Source organism: Cryptomeria japonica, chromosome 6 (genome assembly GCF_030272615.1).
Source record: "Cryptomeria japonica chromosome 6, Sugi_1.0, whole genome shotgun sequence".
Taxonomy (NCBI): Eukaryota; Viridiplantae; Streptophyta; class Pinopsida; order Cupressales; family Cupressaceae; genus Cryptomeria; species Cryptomeria japonica.
Genome location: NC_081410.1, coordinates 13,518,344 through 13,523,507, shown reverse-complemented (window position 1 = coordinate 13,523,507; position 5,164 = coordinate 13,518,344). Strand labels below are relative to the sequence as shown.

At 36.4% G+C, this 5,164-nt stretch overlaps 1 non-coding gene across 1 annotated transcript; it reads right to left on the bottom strand.

Annotated features, from left to right (window-relative positions):
* Nucleotides 1–3,668: 3,668 nt before the first annotated feature.
* Nucleotides 3,669–3,749, bottom strand: TRNAL-AAG (transfer RNA leucine (anticodon AAG)). The gene has a single exon. It is a non-coding gene; the product is annotated as a tRNA-Leu (tRNA).
* Nucleotides 3,750–5,164: the final 1,415 nt, after the last annotated feature.

Below are 5,164 nucleotides of genomic sequence, written 5' to 3'. Positions count from 1 at the left end.
GGATAGAGCACTTGGAAAAAGGAACCTCAAAAGGAATAATAGAAGGGACAACAAGCTCCCCTGCAAGGCAATTTTTAGATTCCTCAGAAGGGACATCCACAGAAGAGACCAAATCCACAATTGTCAAGTGACCATCGTAAGCATTATTCCACCAAATGGCCGACCTCTTTTGACAATCCAAATAACAAGTTGAAGCCAAATGTCCAAGAGCAAAGAAACAATGACAATAGAAAGGGATGCCCTCATAGTCCAAAGGTTGAGACGAAGGTCGATCCCCAACCATCAAAACCACCTCTCTATGAAGAAGAAAGGAGAGATCAACACCCACCAAGAAGTGAGCATAGGTAGAGTACCCCATAAAACAAGTCCACTTTTCAACCTTCAAGAACTAGCCAATAGAATTTCCAATGGCATTATAGCAAGTCATCTCCCAGAATTGGAGGGGGAGATTAGGAAGGAAGATTAGGAAGCCCCACCCAAATAGGACATGCGTTCAGTGGTTCAAAAGGGGGGTTGAAAGAAGTAGACCGAAGCTTAAGAGAGAGAGGATGCTCATCCCAAGCCCCAAATCTGTCTAAACAAAGTTCCTCTCTTCCAAGAAAGAAAAGGAAGCAATGAAGAAGCCTTTAACACAGGGCCAAAGATCAATCTTGTCCACCTCAAGAGGCTGCTAAGAATCCACAACCCAAGCACGGGAATCCCAAATGAAAGGCTAAAATCCAAAAGATGTACAAACTAGGACACCACTCTGGTAGAACTCTTCATTTTCCACAACCTCCTAGCCACATACCACCACATAGGATGTCTTAGCAGAAGGAATACAAGGTAACCTACGAGGAGTAGCATTAGAAGAACATGCAATCTAGGCAAACCTCCTGACAACCCTACCAAGAGCCAACGAACCCAAAGCTACAATTCCATGAGCAACAAAGACCATAGATCCCAAGATGGAACCACTAGGGAGCCCTATAAGATGGATTGCAACATCATCAAACCCCAAGCCCACGCCAAGAGCTAGGGTAGAAACTGAACTAGCTAGGGTAGAGACCATATCATGATCATACTCCAAATAGGCAGTAGGGGTGTGAGCTAGGGAATGGGAAGGAACCAGGTTAGGGAAATCCCCGACACACCCAACAACAAATGGATCAAGGGTCGGAGCAATGAACATAGAGAAAGCATGGACAACATTGGAGTGATCGGGAAACATTTTTTTCAGTTATGAGGAGTCTCTATATTAAGACAAGTTTTTCACTATTGTGACAATCAATTTCAACTTTTAAGTTGTGTTTCCATAATTGGCTAACTGAAAGAAGGTTCTTTGTGAGCCTCAAAACATACAAAACCTTTGTAATTTTGCATTTGTGAGTTTTAAGGGGCAAATTAATATCTCCAATTCCCTTAATTTCATATGATGTTTTATCACCAAGGGATACTTAGGAGGTGGATGGAGTGAGATCACAAAACCACTCTTGTTCAGTTGTTAGGCTTTGTTTTAGTAGCATACAAGAAATCATCTTCATTTGAATCTCCTGCGGATGCAACATTACCATGTTTAGTTTTATTTTTCTATCGAGGTTTCTTCTTTTTGTCCCTCCTAAGAAGGCTTTCATGACATAATATGACTAGATTCAATATTGGCGTAGGAATTGCACCAACAATCTTTGATATCACGTCCCTTCCTTCCACAAATAAGACATTTCTTTTTTTGGAAGAGTTAAGTTGATTAGAATTCGATAATACTAATGGACCACTTTGACGGTCAGGTTGTTTTCCCGTTTACTTTGCTGCGAGGGCCTGATTGTCTTGGGAGTTTGATGTCTCACCATGGATTTCTTCTTCTTGTTGAAGCAAGTCTACAAATTGTTCAAAGGATGGTTTTGTACTTGCCACAGTGAAACAAGTGAAGAATATGTGAAACGAAGGGGGTAGTGCTCTCAAGACTATGGGTACAAGAAAGCAATGTGTGACTTCTTCGCCTAATTCTTGTAGTGATGTCCTAATCTCTGCAACTCTTCTAAGAAAGTTCTCTAATTTCTCCTCATATTACATTTGAAATAAATGTAATTGTAAGTGGAGAATTTGATTCTAGTTTTTGGCCTCATAAATTGTTTTATGATGATCACACACATCTTTTGTAGTGGTGGTGCTTCTCATTTGAGGTTGGACCTTATTTGACACCCCAAACAAAATAATTAATGTAGCCTTTTGATTGGCCTTGTAAAACCTAGTTTCTTTTGCACTTGGACTTGGAGGACTGGCTCCCATAGTTCCTTAAACTCAAGCTGAAATTTCAATTGTCTTCTAGGAATCATAATTATCTCCTTTCAAAAGCGAAGAGTTGGGGAGTATACATTTAGGTGCATTGTCAACCATTTTATATAGTTTTGAGGATCCTTATCACTCCTACAACTCTTATAAGTCCCTATGAGTTTTACAAAACTTCTAATTACTTTAAACAAATGATAAATTTCTCTCAAATTAAAAAAATTCTATTGCAATAATATAGTTTAGATACTTGTAGCTATATTTGTTGAATATAAACTAGGAAAATTATAAAATATAATGCACCTTTTACTATGGCTTTATTTCAACGTCATGTTCTTTGAGCCTTTATTATGGCTTTATGCCTTTACCAATGCATCCTCATGCCCAACAAGGCTGCAACACCTTGTGCACATCATGAATTGATCTTCACGCTTCATGAAGTTTACTTTTATCTCCAAGTTTCTATGCCTTGTTTCAAACTTCACAAATGCCTTCTCTCCCTACAAATTGCAACACACAAGCACAATTTTTTTACTGCTCCAGAGAGAATAAGTGAGCAAAATAGACAATGTATAAACTAAATTACGCAACAACAAAAAATAAATTATTGATCTTATTAATTCACATTTTTTCATCATACTTGTACTTTTAACCTTTTAATATGACATAATCTCTTTATAATAGAATTCTTATAAATTTTAAGCCCAATATAATTAAGTTATTCTTCAATAAGATAAATCCTTTATCACACTTTGACCCACTAATAACGGTTAATCTAGCATTCTTTCCAAATTATTTCCTCATTATCAATAAACAACAATTTCAATATCTGAGCTGATGTATAGAGAATGTCAGGATATGAAAGAATGTCAATTGCAGACTAAGACAAGCTCAAGATTGTATTTAAAGTATTAGGCAGAGAGACACACCCAAGCAAATAAAACGAGGAGTGGGATAAATGAATAATATAAATAACAAAATAATACCAAATAAAATGAAAAGGAAAGGTTTTTACTACCATTTAAAGGAAAAAAGACAAAAAGACAAAAGAATGCCCCCAAAAAAGACACATTACATTAGATAAGATGCAATAATAATAATAATACTAATAATAACAACAACAACAAAAATCAAAGAAATAAAAATTATACATACACATACATATACATATACATATACATATACATATACATATACACACTTATATTTGGATGAATATATATACATATATTCTCTTATAAGCAAAAAACAAATATATATATTTATTTTTAATTTTTAATTTTTTTTTTTCTATTATTATTATTGCATCTTATCTAATGTGTCTTTTTTTAAAAGATTAAAAACATTCTTCTCCCACTCCTCATTTTATGTATTAATACAAATGGTCTCCTTATTTAACTTGTTGAGAGTGGGATTTGAACCCACGCCCTTTCGGACCAGAACCTTAATCTGGCGCCTTAGACCAACTCGGCCATCTCAACATATATTTATAACTTTTTGATACAACTAATTTATTAGTTTCATACGACATCTGTTTAGGGAAGAGCCTTCCATTCACAGCTGCAATTCTAAAACTATGCTAACTAAAAATGTCTTCCATTCTCTGCTCTCCTACACCTCTGAATACTTGGTCTATTTTTTTTAAAAAATTTTTTTACATCAATTTGAAACAACTACTAATCAACCAGATTGCTTCTATCTTAACTTGTGGTTATTGCCAATGGAAGACTAGTCTTCCAAAATTAAAAACTTTCCTCAAGTAAACTGTCATCCTACTGTGTAACACACTGTTTGCTTCTACAATGTAAAAATGCAATTATTTTGAACTTTTAGTTTGGAAAATAGCTTCACACATGGACACAACACAAAGTATATTGTTGATGGTCCCATACTCTAGTCTAGTGTTGTGACCACCTTCTCAATGGTACTTCAGTGCATACCTATATACAGGTAGGTGTTCTTGCATTGCCAAAACTTGTGTATTGTGTGTCAAGTTCATATGTGGCAGATCTTTGTGCTTGCACTACTGAAACTTTGTGTTTTGCGTGTGGGGAATTTCTAAGGATGCAGGTCCTTATCCTTACATTTCCTAAACTTGTGTATTGCATGTGAGGAAGCTCTGAGGATGTAGTTAATTCTTTGTCCTTGTATTGTCAAAATTTGTATATTGTGTAGGGGAAGCTCTTGGGTGATAGGTCATTGTTCTTGTACAAATGGCTTAAATCATACATATTAACTAATGATTTTTAAGCTTAAAAGTGTTTTTGATTAAAAAAGCTGCAAAAACAGGGTGTTGATCCTTAATACAACAGCTCAAAGACAGTAAAGAAAATTAAGGGAGGAACAAACCTCAAAACAACAAAGCCTGACAGGAAAACAAGGCCCTGTCAAAGCAGAAGCAACTCAAAACCCAACTCAAGTAATAGGGTTTTGGGGGGTGGAAGGAGACTTTCCTTTATGTCTGCAACAGACAACAGTCCAGGCGATTCTATCATTGGGCTCGGCAAACAGAGAGTCTGGTAGGGAGGGGTCCTTCCGGAGCTGATCAACAGTAGGCAAGAGGCAAGAGGCAAGAGGCAAGAGGCTTAAAATTGCTAAACACTCAGAATTGACGGACAATCTCTAGACTTAACATAACATGTTGCTTAATGTGTGAGATTTAAGACCGACCATTCTTCTATTGTAAAAAGTTGCACATTTTATGGAGGAGTTTTGAGGAGGCATTTATTATCTTTGTACTGTTCAAACTTGTGTATTGCATGTGGGGAATCTCTAAAGAACTCTCAAGCTTACTTGCACTGTAAAAAGTCGTGTATTTTGTGTGGAGAAGTTTTAAGGAGGCAATTCAGAGTCCTTGCATTGCCCACACTTGTGTATTGCATGTGAGGAAGCTCTA